Below are 18,492 nucleotides of genomic sequence, written 5' to 3' on the forward strand. Positions count from 1 at the left end.
ATCTGTGTGAAAAGGGAGACAAAGATAGACAAATAACAGATTAAAAACTGAATCAAAGGTCAGGCATTCCCCATTCCTTCTCCTTCTGTAATTACTGCCTTGTTATCAGTTGAACTTTGGTTGTGTGTTCGTTTCCACTGAAAAGAAAACTGTGCTTGATTGTTTCAAATCTGTGTCTTTTAGTCTGCAAATTCAAGAACATTTCAAGAAGTCTCTTATGCTCACCATGACTGCATTTTATTTGATCAAAAACAGTAAAAAAAATTATAAAAAATAAGTAATACAGTAATATTGTGAAACATTATTACAATTTAAAATAACAGTTTTCTATTTGAATATATTTTAAAATGTAATTTATTCCTGTGTTTGCAAAGCTGCATTTTCAGCATCATGACTCCAGTCTTCAGTGTCACATGATCCTTCTGAAATCATTCTGATTTTTTTTTTTTTTTTTTGGATGAATAGAAAGTTTTGGAACAGCATAAATCTCACTTTTGATTAATTTAATGCATCATTGCTGAATTTACTGAGTAATGTGTCTGCTTTTATGTAAACAGCATTTGTACTGTATGTAAACCAAGCTATTTTAAGGAGTGCAATGAACAAAAATCCATGTGAAAACCAGAAGTGAGCAAAACTCCCGTTCTCATCTTTGTGTGTGTGCGGTGGTGTGTGATGAGGAGCTGTTTGCTTTGGATGTGCCAGTCCACAGAGAAACCCAAACATCCACTAAAGACCTTGAACATGTGAACACACTCATTTGGAATCAATAATGCAGAAAAACAATGTTGTATGTGTATTTGAAACTAAAAAATAATGAACTTTAAATTACTTTAACATGACTGAAATATGTGCTTGTCAGGAGCTAGAGGAAGTCCTACAGCTTTTTTTTGTGGTAGAGAGTTAATCCGTTAACTTTAAGGGGGCAGTGTACAATCAGCCCATCAAAGGTCTGTTAATGTTGTTATGGTTGGAATGCAGACAGGAAGATCCTGGACAATAATCCATGAATAACTGGAAACAAAAAGCAGCTGACAAATAAATATTTGACTCATAAATCGCACAAGGATTTCCTGTACATTTTAAAAAAATTATATATATATAGAAAATGTAACATTTGAAATTTTTTTCAAATGTAACATTTTCTGGTTCAAAAGTAAATGAATATGTGCAATTAATAATCATATATTATTATATTATACTATATTTATTTATATAATTATAATAATAATAATAATTATTATTATTATTATTATTATTTAATAATAATACAATAATAATCTCAACATTAAAAAAGAAAGCTTGTACACATTAAGTTGGACCAAAATTAATGAACTAATGAAAGAGTGCTTTGTGAAATGAACATCAAATATGCATTATGTATAAAAATAGTGGGCTTCAATTGTTGCAGTAATCAACTGATACATTGGAAAATCCTGTTAAAGTGTAAAATCCTGTTAATGTCATGTATCTATTCCTGAATTTGAAAGAGGGTGAGAATCTTGTGCACTCTAGTGGAAAGAATGAGGAATAACACATGAAAACATCAAACACTTGAAACACTTCAAAGACCTGTAACCTTTTCAGTCTAAAGTGGGGAATATTTGCTGGAATTTCCTGAATTAAAACACAAATAACTCTGATGTGGTTCTTCATGTACAAGTAGAACCCTCTGACACACACCTGCTATGTTCACCCATATTGTTATAGGCATTGTAGCTTTTATTGACTTTTCAGATATAGGAAATGGGCTGAAAACCACTTATGCTTGGAGAGCTGGGTATAGCTGATGTAAATAAATAAAGATGATTGAAACAAATTTGTCAGAATCTGTTCATGACCTAAAAAACCTAAAACACTTCTGATGATTAATGATTTTGAAGGCCATTTTAAATGGTGACGTGCGTGCAGTCCTTTTATTGAAGCACATCTGTGTAGTAAATGATTCACTGTGGTTTATTTCATTTGTTTCCTCACACTTGTCCTCTGAATCTGGATAACATACTGAACACTGTAATTCTCTCGCCATGTGCTAAAAAATGCTCTGATTGAAGTTACTCTTATTCTCTCAAACACTTCAGTGACATATTCCCCGCAAACAAGCAATGTTGTATATTTGTGCAGCTTCCTGTGGTATATGGGATTCAGTACACAAAGATTTCCTGTTTGATCATTTGATGTTGCTTTGATTTTCTGTGAATGGGTGGTTAAGAAATGAAATACTTCTGGAAGTTGATAGACCTGCAGTGTGAACTCCATTTAAAACTATATTTAAAACTGTTATACTGAATATTGGCATGGTAATGGATATGGCATCATAGTATTTGGTCTTAGCGGAATAGATCTGCTACGCTACTACTGCTGCAGAGCAAGTACCGAGACTTACTACTGTCAATACATTCACAGACATGCTGCTGCACACACACCTGTAATAACCCCCGTTGCAGATCTATACAGGTGGAGCTGGGGAAGGTGGAGGGTTTCTGAAAGCACACTGCAGACTGCTTACAGCAACTCTACTGGAATTAGTTTGAATGTTGAGCCACAGCTCATTGGCCGCTGATGCAACAGCAACCAATCAGCTGGGCTAGATGACAATGCGATCGCTACCAAATACATTAAGGACCTATGAGCCTGCACTATCTAGTTTCATGCCAGAACTTGGTATATTCTCTCAAAAAACATCATTATCCCCCATAATAACCACACACACACACACACACACACACACATATATACATAATATATATATATATACACTCACCTAAAGGATTATTAGGAACACCATACTAAAGGCCCGTTCACACCAAGCATGATAACTATAAAGATAACGATAAAGATAACTATGCGTCCACACCAACGACCGATAACGGTCTTTTTATTCTAAGCACGTGCGCATCCAGCGAAAATGGATGACCTGCTAGAATGTATTCTGATTGGCTGTCAGTGTTTTACCGTTTGACAGCTGGAAAAAAATTGTTCTGAAAGTGATCCCAACAATATCGTTACTCATTTCTTTATCGTTATAGTTGTGGTGTGAACTCTGTTATTCTTTAATATGGAGAACGATTTTTAGAATTATATCTTTATTAGGGGTGCACGATTCAGAAAATGTCACGATTCGATTCGATATCGATTTTTAGGCTCAAGATTCGATTCAAAATCGATTTTCGATTAAAAAACGATTCTCGATTCAAAAAAACGATTCACAGTATGTAATGTTAGGGGTGGAAATCTTTAGTCACCTCACGATCCGATCCAATTCCAGAATGATTCTTTATCTACTCCTCCCCCCTCCCCTCCCTTCCCTATTAATTCATTAGTTTACATAGGTAGGCCTAATTAAGTACTTTTTTTTATTATTACAAAAAATGTAAAAAAATTAAAACAGTTGTATGTTAAGAATTTTAAACTAATATAACTTCAAAACATACAAGTAGCAAATAATAAAGAGGAGCATAGAAACATAACAAACAAACAAATAGTGCTTTCAGTAGCCTATTTAAGATTATCAGAACGTTTTCCATTCAAGAATTGTGAGTGATTTTTCTTCATCTTTACTGTTGTTTTTTACTATGACATCATAGACTGCGGGATATCTATTAAGCTGCATTCACGCACGGATCTCTTTTGAAATATAAGAAGTGTTTTTTCCTGTCCGTTTAATCGCTTAAGACCACGGTTGTCAAACTGGGGTACGCGTACCCCCAGGGGTACGTGGACTGATTTCAGGGGGTACGCGATATAGGGCTGTGCCGGTAATCTTGACAAACGCGCCACCGCGGTGGCTGAGTATTAAGTAGAAATAGAACCGACGCCTATTTTTCACGCGACACGCAAGCGTCTTGGAAGCGTTTCCAAGCAAAATTGAATAGGAAAAGGAACATTTTGACACGAATACATATTAATAAATGTCATGTTGATGTTTGAAAGTGTCTGGGGTTTGACAAAAATGCAAATATAAATGCAATTTAAAAAAAAATACTACCGGCGGTGGTTTGCCAAAAATATGAATGCTGTTTTACATTAATATTATGACACACAAAGCTTTGTTTACAAAAGAAATAATAGGTTAGCATTAGCAATTAAATGTTATATCGCAGCCATGGAAAAGTTTGAATTCATGACGAATGAGAGAGTTGTGCGTGAGCCCATAAACTTAAGCTTTTTCGGCTTTGAATTCTGGTTTGCGATCTGGTCACCCGATTATTAGTGAATTTCAAAATATTCCATTAGTTATTCCTTATAGAAAGCTTGAATTGTCTACTTTTAAACAAAACAATTCAAAACGAAAATAAACCGACTACATATCCGTATGAAGTGCATTTCTCTCTATAGGCGCGTTCACTGCGAAGATAACGAGTCAGCATCGTCAACTTCATCTTTGCAGCCCGACACTGACACAAAAAAATAAACACTTTATTAATAACTATTCAAATGTCTCATTCCTATATTTGACACATTCATAATCATTACTTTTGCCGGCTCTTTGTGAGAGCTGTTATGTGCGTTATTGGCAGCGTCACCCTCTGGTTACATGAACGCATCTCCACCGCATCAGCACCAGAACATGGAGATTTTATTTTAGAGAATGATCGCACAACAGACATTAGAACATTAGATATTCTATAATTAAATCAACTAATCGAATATTCAAAAATCGTGACTCAACCCTGCATGGAATCTCTTGTTTCTTTTCCCATATCTTCACTCGCGTCTCACCCATTTCCAAAGGGGATGAGGCATAAAGTTTCTTCCTTTGTTCGCTTTTAGGTCAATTATTTTCGTATTCTTTACTGTGTTAAAGTAGAAAAACGCTGTAGGACAGATAGCCTACATTTTTACTTGTACGTCAAATTCTTTTTAACTCAGTTTAATTGGTAAGGCGCGTCAAGTTCATTTGTAAAGCGCGTTTCACACGCGCGGGTGATTTTAGTTTGGCTTTCTCTGGCAGCGCGCAAACATAGCCTAAATGCCTTGCCCTTGTGGAAGATAGGATTCGCTCTTCATACCTTTTACAAGTAGAAAACATGAAGATATCAGAAAATAGATCGATGGTCTCTTTCCTGCTCGTGTCCCACATCCCTCTCAAAGAGCTGAGCGTTAGGCTGTATCACGCGTCTTTGTGTGGAAATTTTAACGAAAGTTTTTATTTATTTATATATATTTTTTAAAATAGATTCAACTTTATTATATTATGTAAGTTACCAGTATTTACTGATATGTATTTCAATGCTTTACAGGCTTTAGTGTGTTGTTTCTTCGTTTTTTTTTTATTTATTTTTTTTTATTTCAAAACAACGTCCTGCGACCACCGCAACACCGCCGGTATTTGGGTCCATACCGCGGTGGTAAAAAACTGCCACCGTCACAGCCCTATCATATGTTGACTTTTGATTAGATTTGTATCATATGTTTATGATTCTATTCACTGTTCTCGACAAAATTGATAAAAAAATAAATATAATAATAATAAAAAAAACTTGTTGTTAACAATTGGTGGTGTTGGGGGTACTCCGGAAGATCTATAATGTCTCAGGGGACATGCCTGTTAAAAGTTTGAGAACCACTGGCTTAAGACATAACTGGCTGTGTTTACGTTAATTTTGCACAAGTAGCCTATAGCCTACACGGAGTCGCACAGCCGCATGCGCGAGCAGTCAACACAAACAAAGCGCGCGTCAGCATTTTAAATATAAAAGTCCACTGCATTCCAAACCACATAAATGATGACTTTGTAGAGCAATACGCTGATTTCACGCAGCCGTTATTTTGAAATCGAAAGCGAGGCTCCGGTGGGAAGAAAACCGGAAGTGTCGCCTTTAATCACAGGAGAGTCGTGAATGCGATGGCGTATTGTTGTGTTTAATGATGTTGTGTCAATTCTAAAACTGTACATACATTTCTTTCATACTTTAGACTATATATAGTGAAATTCATTTATAAATAAAATATTTTTTTTATATAATTCAGAAAGTAAAAAAAGAAGCAGGAATGAACTATATACATATCCTATATTGGATATTAACATCCAAAAGTGTAAATCGCGGCAGCAGCTTCAGGTTGGTAGTCCAAAGGCATTGTTGTTTATCTTTACTTCCGGGGTTTTTCCCACCGGAGCCTCGCTTTCGATTTCAAAATGGCGGCTGCGTGAAATCAGCGTATTGTAAGCAAAATACTGAAAGGCGAGACAGCATGCTTCAAGTGTAACGTAACATCAAACAAAGCGCGCGTCTCTCACATCGCATCCTGTGCAATGAAGCCTGTGAATGTCCTTGTAATTCGCTTCAACCTTTCCGAACTTATGAAAGATTATTTTACGGAAAGTTTGATTGGCGTATGTATGTGTGTGAGGAATTGGAAGAAAGCAGATTACGGGTGTTTCTAAAGCAAACTCAGCGTCATTGCATATCTGGTTAAAAACTAAGTTCAGAATCGATTCTGAAATTCTCAGAATCGATCCAGAATCGTTGGAGAGAGAATCGCGATGCATCGATGAATCGATTTTTTTCTCCCACCCCTAATCTTTATCGTTATCTTTATAGTTATCGTCCTTGATGTGAACGGGCCTTAATACTGTGTTTGACCCCCTTTCGCCTTCAGAACTGCTTTAATTCTATATGGCATTGATTCAACAAGGTGCTGAAAGCATTCTTTAGAAATGTTGGCCCATATTGATAGGATAGCATCTTGCAGTTGATGGAGATTTGTGGGATGCACATCCAGGGCACGAAGCTCCCGTTCCACCACATCCCAAAGATGCTCTACTGGGTTGAGATCTGGTGACTGTGGGGGCCATTTTAGTACAGTGAACTCATTGTCATGTTCAAGAAACCAATAGGGTATATGTCGAACGCCGCATTACGAAACCGGAAAACAGAACGCATCGCTTCCGGTTCAGGTCTTTTGTATGTGCTTCATGCATTTTTTTACTGTTTTACTCAAGATAACTTAAAAGGAGCGAGCAAAGATGATCATAACCAATGTCCCTCGCATGTGAAGATCGATATTTAAAAGTAAAAAAAAAAAAAAATCTTCACACTAACGTTTAGATATTTAAATAGAATAAAAAGCTAATAACAAAGTGAGATAGGTAGGTTAGCTGATTACCTTAAAATTCCATAGATATCGGCATCAGTTCATACGGCTGTTAACACTTTCTATGACAAGCGGATGCGATGAGACCAGGTTTCCGGTTTCGTCAGGCGACGTTCGACATATACCCTATTTGAAATGATTCGAGCTTTGTGACATGGTGCATTATCCTGCTGGAAGTAGCCATCAGAGAATGGGTACATGGTGGTCATAAAGGGATGGACATGGTCAGAAACAATGCTCAGGTAGGCCGTGGCATTTAAACGATGCCCAATTGGCACTAAGGGGCCTAAAGTGTGCCAAGAAAACATCCCCCACACCATTACACCACCACCACCATCCTGCACAGTGGTAACAAGGCATGATGGATCCATGTTCTCATTCTGTTTACGCCAAATTCTGACTCTACCATCTGAATGTCTCAACAGAAATCGAGACTCATCAGACCAGGCAACATTTTTCCAGTCTTCAACTGTCCAATTTTGGTGAGCTCGTGCAAATTGTAGCCTCTTTTTCCTATTTGAAGTGGAGATGAGTGGTACCCGGTGGGGTCTTCTGCTGTTGTAGCCCATCCGCCTCAAGGTTGTGCGTGTTGTGGCTTCACAAATGCTTTGCTGCATACCTCGGTTGTAACGAGTGGTTATTTCAGTCAAAGTTGCTCTTCTATCAGCTTGAATCAGTCGGCCCGTTCTCCTCTGACCTCTAGCATCAACAAGGCATTTTCGCCCACAGGACTGCCGCATACTGGATGTTGTTCCCTTTTCACACCATTCTTTGTAAACCTTAGAAATGGTTGTGCGTGAAAATCCCAGTAACTGAGCAGATTGTGAAATACTCAGACCGGCCCGTCTGGCACCAACAACCATGCCACGCTCAAAATTGCTTAAATCACCTTTCTTTCCCATTCTGACATTCAGTTTGGAGTTCAGGAGATTGTCTTGACCAGGACCACACCCCTAAATGCATTGAAACAACTGCCATGTGATTGGTTGATTAGATAATTGCATTAATGAGAAATTGAACAGGTGTTCCTAATAATCCTTTAGGTGAGTGTATATATGTATATATATATTTTTTCCACACTGCAGCACAATTTAAAATCAACATTTAAAAAAATAAGTAAATAAATAAGAAGAATAAAATGTGAACTTCTTGGGACATAATGATAGGTTTGAAGTGTTATTTTAAGTATTATTTATATATTACAATACTTTTATTAATATTAAATGTTTTAATGTAAATTGTAATTACATTTTTGTAATTATGTGCTTTTGTGATTTTTATTAGTTTATATATATATATATATATATATATATATATATATATATATATATATATTACTGTCTAGGTTTGATTTATTTAATTTTATTTTTATTTTTTATTTATACCCAGTTATTAATTTTAGTGCTTAAACTTATTTCACTTATTTGCCAGGGCAAAAAAAAAAAAAAAAAAAAATTCATCTAATATTTATCATTTCTTTTATTTCAGTAAAAAAAAAAAAAAAAAAAAAAAAAAACTAAATTCTTTTAATCGTTTTAGCTGTAGTTTAGTTAAGGATAACCCTTTAAGTTTGGTACCTCTATTGATTAAATTAGACTTCAGGGAGATACAGATAATGACAATAACCAGCAGATGGCAGTACATGGTTGTTAACTCTACTGTAAGTACAGTAGGACTGCATATCATTTTACATGTTTGCTACATTTTTTTTTTTTTACAAATGTCTTGAGGTGGGTGCATAGATATTTTTCTTGTGCTCACTTCCTGTTCCTTTATTCTTTATCTTTCTCCTTCTATTTGTAACTTGTCGCCTTAGTTCATGCTTTTCCTATATAACTAAAGTATGAGCTCAGTCCGACTAAACTAGTTTTACATTTCAGAGAGCTGAGAGTAGAGACTCATACTGTAATGCTGTGTGTGTGAAACTAACCCTCACCTCCAATCTGGGGCCTCTCTCTGGGCAGGTCCCAGATGGAAGTGATTACTCTGGGAGGGAGAAATTACAGAGCAAATGTACAGCCCATCAACTTTACACACACACGCAGACAGGCAGACGACAAAGGCAAAAACTGCAAAACTCCCCCTCACTCTCTCTTTCTCTGAGTCAAACACACACACGGCTCTCTTGCTGCCATCATTTTGCCTCCAGCGGTACATTTCCGCTCGGCTCTCTGTCGGGACGACGTGACTGCACGCTAGCCACCTTGTCTCTCCCACTCTGCTCTCAGCGAGCATGTGTGGGTGGGAGTGGGATTGTAAATTCCTAAGGATGAGCCATGTTAAAGGCCTCTATTAAAGTCCTGACGCAAAGCGACTCGCCTGTCAGGAGCCAGAGCCGTAACTTATTACCTGTAAAGAGAGAGAGGATTCGCATTACAAGCTTCACCCTGAGCCCAAACCTCCGCCTCCAGGTCATCTCACGCAGGTCTATAGGGCACACATCCACAATGCACTGCAGTCACATCAAGCAGAAGCTTTTCCAAAAGATACAGCTACATTACACCAAACTACCATCCCACCTTTCACAGCTAACTATCACTGTTTGTGCAAGAAGCTTAAACAAGGAGGACTGCATTTGTGTGTGCAAGCTTAGTATGCTAACTTTAAAGCTACTTTAAATCATCTTTAAATGATTAGCTCACCCAAATGAAAATTCTGGCATCATTTGACTCATTGTCTTTCCAAACCTGTATGACATTCTTCTGCTGAACACAAAATAAGATCATTTGAAGAATGCCCCCCCCCCCATGTTAATGGGGACAAAACCACACTTTCATTATATGAACCAAAAAAACAACTATGAGATTTTATCACACTTTATATTAGACGGTCTTAACTATGCTATATTGTTTGCATTATACTTGTTACTTTATGCAATTTACTTATTATGTACATACATGTTGGTGCATTATAATTATGTTTAAAGTACTTGCATTTAATTAACATATTTACACTTTTAACTTTGTCTTCACCCCTAACCGTAACCCAAAGCCTTACCCCAAAACTCTTATCCATAAACCTAATCCTATAACCATACCTCAAACTCATTAACAGTAGCCTAAATGTGGAATTTTCCCAGAACAAAATGTATTTAGAAAGTAAATCCATTGTAGGTATTTAATGTTAATACTGTACATAGTAGTTAAGGACACCTAATATACAGTGTGACCAAAATATCTTCTTTTGTGTTTTGCAGAAGAAGAATACAGATTTTGAATGACACAAGGGTGAGTAAATGATGAAATAATAAATTGTTGGCTAAACTAGCCTATACCTTGAACAAAGTCGCCTAAATTTACACATTTTTGTCTTTCATCTGATTTTATATTGATGCATTTTGCAAAACTCAAAATTTACCTGATATAAAATGTAAATTCTGAAAGTATTTTGACAAAGAAGATAATTATCTAAATTACATATGTGTTCAATGATTTACTTGGATTCTGAAGTTGACATTGGATGTAATAATAAATATAATAATGTAGTTTTTGTATCTGATTGTTGTTTCTGCATAGTTGGCCGTAATCGACTGTAATCTCCCAATCTCTGTTTCGGTCCATCTCAATATTTTGCCGGTGCTGATCTTCAGTGTACGGACATGCAAGCTCACACAGAAAGCCATCATTATCCTCTCTGGGTGTCCTGCTCTGTAAATAGCCATCACACAGTCATAACACAGCTGTCGTCACTTTTCTGAACAACAGCTGGTAGCAGAAGTTGTTGTTGCCACACACACACACACACACACACACACACACACACACACACACACACACACACACACACACACACACACACACACACACACACACTCTTCAAGACTTCCCTTTGGCAAATCCACCCACAGACTCAGATTTACTTTAAGACAGATAAATATGCATGCATCCATGCAAGCTAGCACACATGCACTAGACACACAGCTATAATTCTATAATTTGTGAAATGAGAACTTCATGAAAACTTTCTACTTTAGCATGTAATGTGTCATTGAAATTGAGTATATTTGAATTTTGAATATTTATAAAATAAATTAAGAAATTAATTGAGGCTGCATTTTTTTAAATCTATTTTAAAATGTCATTTATTGCTGTGATTGACAAAGCTGAATTTTCAGCATCATTACTCCAGTCTTCAGTGTCACATGATCCTTCAGAAATCATTCTGATATGATGATTTGCTGCTCAAGAAACATCTATTATTATTATCAATGTTGAAAATATCTTTTGTGGAAACTGTAATAGGCTACATTTTTTTAAGGATTCTTTGATGAATAGAAAGTAAAAAACAGCATTTATTTGAAATGGATTTTTTTTTTTTTACATTATATGTCTTGACTGTCACTTTTGATCAATTTAATGTGTTCTTGATGAGTAAAAGTTAAAAATAACTTTTAAATAAATATTTATAATGCTCTATTTATAATTGTCTTCTGTACTTTCTTATTCTTTTTTCCCCCTAGGTGTCCCCCCAAAAGGTCATCTGGTCACACTTAAATATTGATCAGTGATGTCAGTCTCTCTGTGTCACATGCAGACACCTCAACAATGCTACACAGGAAGTAATTCTCGCAAAAGAAGGTGGAAGCAGGAACACAAACTTCTTCCTGTTTGTATATAAAGAGGGAAATGGAAAGATGGAGGGATAACTGATAGTAGCTGGGTCAGATGGTCAAGAGCAGAGACACTATACACAATGGCGGAATGTTTAAATCTTGTGCTTCACGAGATCTCGCAATAAATTTTGAGAACGTGGTATTGTAATTAAATTGATTCAACGTATGTGTTTGAGTTGAGGCAGCAAATACTCTTAAGTCAACTTACAAACTAGTTAAGACAGTGAAAACCTAACATGTTAAGTTGAATGAATAAATTCAGGAACTGCAAGTTGTAAACTTAAAAAACTACATTGAAACTAAACTGCAAAATCCTTTTTACAGTGTATACCTTCAGACACGTGAGGCAATGTATGAAAAAACTACTGGTTTTAAAGAAAAAGACTCTTGAACAGACATGGTTTTACCACAATATCTTGTCAAATCTAAGCTCCCATATGTCCACATGGGAATGTGCACAAGCACGTATGGTCTGGTAAACCTTACATTATGGGGACCAAATGTCCCCACAGAGATGGTAATACCATTTATTATTATTTTTCTTGTCGGGAAATGTTTTGTCCCCATGAGGAAAACAGCCTATAAATCATACTAAATAATACAGTATACAGTTTGTACAGTATGAAAACCATTACATCAATGCAAAGTTCCCATAAAACATGGAATGTGTGTGTGTGTGTGTGTGTGTGTGTGTGTGTGTGTGTGTGTGTGTGTGTGTGTGTGTGTGCGCTAATCAGTATGTGATCTGATGGTTAACATTCCTCTGCCCACAATTTAGCTTGTCCTTTCATGTCCTAGGGGAAGAGATAAAGGCCATTTAATTCATCAAGCATAAAAATGAGTGAAACACACACACACACACACACACACACACACACACACACACACACACACACACACACACACACACACACACACACACACACACACACACACACACACACACACATATAAACATATCAGAAGATCTAAACCCAACATATTTTTGTTTCCATTAAGCTGATAAATGTTAGTTTTGTCTAGTTTCTCCTTTGCTATGTCTGCTTTCTCTATAGCACAGCTTTATTGTTCATAGCATAACCAGTTTAAAAACATCTGCTTTCTCAAACCTGTTAGAGTGAAATAAACAAGAAATTCTGAGAAAATGCTTTGATCTGCATGTTTTTTCTAACAGAAGCTGTGAGTGAAGACAGTGGAAGTCTGGGAAGAGTGAAGATCAGTATTAACGCTAAGCTAAAGCTTTACTTTACTTTGGCAAACCATTTACATTTATAACGCATGCTAGCATTAAGCGTGGAGCCAATATGCTCACTATTTCTCCACCTCTGTTATAGCAAGAACAACTAAAAGAAGATCACAAGTAAAATATGTGTCACTGCAATGATGATATTTCAGAATTAAAGACAGTTTTGGGCCTTTTGATCATTGTCCTTTTAGCTTTGATATAATTTATTTACTAGAATACACCTTAACTTTGAGACATGCATGTATTTGAAGTATCATTTTGAAGATTTAAAGAAACTTTGGTTGCACATTATAATAATTTTTTTTTTGTTAACATTAGTTAACTACATTAGTTCATATAAACTGACAATGAAAAATACTTCTAAAGCATTTATTAATATTAATTTCAACATTTATTAATACAGCATTAAAATACTGTATTAATAAATGTTGAAATTAATATTAATTATTGTCAGTTGTGCAAAAGTTGTATCTGTTATTGTAATTTAATGGACCTGAGCTGACATGAACAACTAACAGTTGTATTTCTATTAACTAGCATTAACAAAGATTAATAAATACTGTAACAAATATTCTTCTCATTGTTAGTTCATGCATGAGCTAACTGTAAGCTTAACTACCATGAAGACAAAGGAATCAACCATCCAACATGATTTCAAATGAATACAAAACAAATATGAATCAATTATGAACTAAATAAACATGAACATTAATTATTTTAGAAGATGCTTTTATACAAAACTATTTAGAATATTTTTGTAATTAAAATGTATAATACATTATATGATATATAATTTAAAATGTATACCTAATGCAATGTAAGAATGGATTAACACCTTAAACCCGAAGCGGCCCGAAACCAGACCGACGGGGGGCGCTGTAAACTTATCATCATGTTGTCATCACTTTACTTCATATACACTTGCTTGCCCAACACAAAATAGCTGTCATTTTAAAGATTATAAGCTTGGCTTTACAGTGAATATAAGGAATATGACTAACTCTTAAAAGGTGCTTTTAAATTTTCTTTGGAGGTGTTCCATTACTGGAGGTGCTCCATTTTCATAGCGTGTCGCACCACTGCCCACATTGCTGAAAAAACCTACATGGCTGCTGGGAAGGCAGCCTCGGCAATCTACACTATGACAGCTCACCAGATCTTTCAGGCCAAAATGCTGCAAACGCTGGATGAACAGGTCCCGGATTCTGCTGCCTTCAAGAAACTGCGCTCAGCGACGGACTTAGTGCTCAGTGCTATAAAAAAGAACTCCCAAGGGATCGGCTGCTGTATCAGAAAGAGTCAAAAGCACTGAGCTCCGTCGTGCTCTAGATCCTCATCTGGTCAGCGCGAAGAGGCATGACAGGCCATTCGCTGCACTCTCCTCGGGCTTGAGGACGAACCTGGAGCTGGCTGTGAGACCTAAGATGAAGCAGTTTCGTTATCCCAAGAAGAGGGAGTCCCGCCTTCAAATGTTACTTAGTACACTTTCTGAGCCACCCTTTGAACCGCTGCTTACAACGGAGTTGAAAGGGCTCTCATTCAAGCTGGCGCTTTTGCTCGCTAAGGGGGTGGGTGGGTGATTTGCACGTACTGTCTTCGGACTCTGCTTGTATGGAGTTTGGTAAGGATGACTGTATGGTCAGACTACAGCCCAGATGGGGGAATGTGCCTAAAGTGGTTTCAACTTCCTTGAGAGCACAGGTGATGCAAGCGTTTGCTCCTCAGGATTCTCCGTCAACACCGCATCCCTTATGCCCAGCGTTTTGCGTGCTCATCTGGACAGGTACAGTCACTTCAGAGGGTCTGAGCAGCTGTTTGTCTGTTTCGGAGGCCGCACCAAGGGGCTGCCAGTTTCGAAACAGTCATGGTCCTGTTGGATTGTAGAAGCGATTGCGCTGGCATATGCTTCTAAGAATGAGACCTGTCCTTTTGGAGTTCACGCTCACTCCATGAGGAGTGTGGCTTCTTCATGGGCTTGGGATAGAGGAATGTCGATTTAGAATATTTGCCTGGCGGCTTTCAACCAGCTCCGGTGTGCTTTCATATGCTGATTCAGCCAGAGTTAGATCATTATATTCATTAGTTCCAATGCATGCGCTTAGGTTATTCTCGATCGTGGGAAGTTGGTTGTTGAATATCTTATGTTATAGCGATGGAGTCCCTTCATTTATTCTCATCAGAGTATGACTATGAATTTGTTTGCTGTGTATATGCCTGGCACCAGCGATGCTGCTGCCAGTTCATGTGAAGTTCTCATGATCTATATTGTTGCTTATTCCCATTCTGCTATGAGCTGAAGGACATTTATTTGTCTTTACTATCTTTTCCCCTAGGTGCTCTAGTGGATGAGAAATGGTCAACTGGCTCTGCTCTATCAAGTCTGGCTCATGCACTCTTCTCACTATTTTGGGTTACAACACAATGGGATTATACGCTATCCCCATAGTGTAGCTATGCAATGTCGAGAGACTCGAAAGGGAACGTCTCTGCTTACTCTCGTAATCTTGGTTCCCTGAGAGAAGGGAACGAGACATTGCGCATGCTGCTGTGTTGTAACTCTCGAATGGCTGTTCAAACAGTCAAAAGATTCTGATTCAATGATGGTGACCGCCAAGCTATATAGTGGGGGGACTCCGCCCCTGGCTTGTGCGCTCATGAGTCATTGGCCAGTTAATTTTACTGGCGCGATGTAATCAGGCTTCAGTATTTGTGGGAGGAGGGGGATAACCCCATAGCGTAGCTATAAAGGTTTTCTACCAAATGAGACCATGAACTTAACTACCTTGTTTTTGTTGTAAGCCCTTACTTTTAAGTGTCACTTATACATGACATCATTAAACATGTTTTCAGTGTGTAAAGGGTTAAACTCGTATGTGATGTTTAAACTGATAAGTGCAGTTAGTTTTTAGCATTTAGTGTGCCAATTTTGCATAAAAGTATAAGTGTTTGGTAAAGTTGGCCTGAAAATGTTCTTTTCAACAGTCGTCTGTTCTCCCAATGATTTTGCTTCTTGTTTATCCTGGACAAAATATATAAACCGGGAAATAGAGCCCATTACAGTATTGCTGAATTTTCCACATTATCACCTCAACCATTCGCACAAAAATCATCATGGAAAAGTGCACTTTACCCTCCGCTCCAGAACCCATATCCAACTTTTTATTACTCCATTGTTTCGTTGTTACATGCTTTCCTCCACCTCCTTCTTTGGTTGGAAATGCAAACAGGGATTGTCATAAACTTGAACCATGCAAATCAAGCCCGTGGCAAGTCAACCATCTCACACACACACACACACACACACACACACACACACACACACACACACACACACACACACACACACACACACACACACACACACACACACACACACACAAGGATATAAGCTGTCACTGAGCCAGCCAAATTTATAGAGTGCAGTCAATGCTCTATACTTGGCCACTGGCTCACTGCATTCCCTACTTTCATCTGAGCAAGAGAGAGGGAATTGGGAGTGTATTGCAATTTGAAGGGAGCATTGAAAGCCTTATAATAATAAACACATGTAGATTCATTATTTTCTATATCAAGGCCAACATATTACCATTTAGACCTGTGTCATATTTCATAAGACACCCTTATATCACCTGTAACAAATCTGATACATCTGCTTTATCTATAGCCTACATCTTTCTGGTCTCCCCTGAGGGATCAAGGTATCTGCCACAAGAAGAATGAAAGTGATGACAGACTCTGCATGAGTATCTTTAGAGAGACATGAATACCTTCTGCACAGGTCTGAAAGCACTGTTGAGCTGTCACCAGCTATAACAACTATCTCTGAGATTTTCTGAGAAGTCAGCAATAAAATTTGGTTTGCTGAAAGTGTTATTGAGGTGTGTTTTCAGCATTTTTGAATGTTCTTACACAAAGAGAGTTTTACAAGAGACATAGATCTTTAAATAAATAAAGTACTCATTTAAAAAAAAAAAAACATATTAACATTGTTTTCAGAAAAAATATAATTATTTATTGTTAAGCAAAAATTTAAAAGGATTTTGTGAAGTTATTAGCCCATTTTTGACTCAAAAATTTTACGTATTAAAAATAAATAAATTATTTTTACTTCATTTGAATGGTACAAAACTTTCATCAAGGTTTTGGAACTTTCTATGGGAACACAAAAAAGGTTGAATAGTCCTGAAAAAATAGTCACACTTAATACTCCTCTAGGTCTAAAACAATCGCAATGGAAATGAATGGGAGACAAATTTCATCTAGTGGAAACATTTGGTACTGCGCCCAAACAAAATCTGACAGAAAGCACTTTTTTTTATATAGATATCATATTTGGAACACAATTTTAGATTTATGGCTTTGATTTTCTCACCATTTTTTTAGTATAAACATGTTTTGGAAAATATATATTTATAAAAATTGAAAATAGCATTTTTCATAACAATAACTTTGAATATATATATATAAAACAAAAATTAAGTTCACTTTTTTATATATTTTTTTCACTTAAAAGCCAAGTGTCTTCTTTAAAAAGAGACCAAACCAAACTTAAGTCTGTGCTCCACAGCATTCAAGATTTATGTTGGAAATTTCATTTTCATGCTCAAAAAGTGCTGGATTAAAACTGCATAAATATAATTTATAATATGTGTATGTAATAATACCATAAAATCCAATTTCTGACCGAAACGTGAGGAGCACAAAACAATATTCTGTGTTAAAAAAAAGAAACCTAAAAATGGTAATATATACACAAACTGGTTTTATTAGTATTTGCATCACTGAATAGAAATTAAGTTTTATTTATTAACATTTGTTAACTACATTAGTTGACTTGAACATGAACTAACAAAGAAAAATACTTCTAAAGCATTTATTAATCTTAGTTAATGTTCATTTCAAAATGTACTAATACACCATTAAAATCAAAAGTTGTATCTGTTAATATTATGTAATGGACCTGCCAACATGAACTAAGGAACAGTTGCATTTTTACTAAATAAATTTAACAAAGATTAATAAACAATAACAAATGTTTTACTCATTGTTGGTTAATGCATTAACTAACATTAACCAAGTAGCTACCATTAATTAATTCCAACAAAATTTGTTATGGGTTGAAGGTAAAATGGCTCTGTAAGGTAACAATTGCAGGTTACCATTTACAGTGTAACGGGCTAAGAATAAAATAAAATAAAAATAAAAAATAAACTTAATGTAAGATATATTCTCTCAAAATGAAAAGTCAACTTTCCTTTATAGGTAAATTTGCTCTTTTTAGATTCAATATTTTTTTACTGGAAAACAATATGGATTTAAAAACGATGGGACAATTTCTGTACTTGTTGAGATTTAAGGGTGGATCAGTTTTCTTTTTTGCCCTTCATGCGTGTAATGACATCATCTCCAGGGGGGAGTTGAATTACTATATCTTTCAGGGGGATTCCAGTGTTGCGCATGTGTGTACCGTATGAGCAAACATTCAAACATTCAACTAAATGTTTGGAGAGATTACATTGAGTTACAGGACATATCA

The 18,492-nt window shown here is 36.4% G+C and overlaps 1 long non-coding RNA gene across 1 annotated transcript in view; it reads left to right on the top strand.

The window, feature by feature from the left end:
- LOC308702387 overlaps nucleotides 1-12,293 on the top strand; it is a 26,887-nt gene extending 14,594 nt beyond the window's left edge. Inside the window, exon 5 of the long non-coding RNA XR_014031591.1 lies at nucleotides 11,558-12,293. This is a non-coding gene — a long non-coding RNA (uncharacterized lncRNA). The remainder of the gene's footprint in view (nucleotides 1-11,557) is intronic.
- The last annotated feature ends 6,199 nt before the right edge of the window (nucleotides 12,294-18,492 follow it).

Source organism: Scardinius erythrophthalmus (genome assembly GCF_964197995.2).
Source record: "Scardinius erythrophthalmus genome assembly, chromosome: 1".
NCBI lineage: Eukaryota > Metazoa > Chordata > Actinopteri > Cypriniformes > Leuciscidae > Scardinius > Scardinius erythrophthalmus.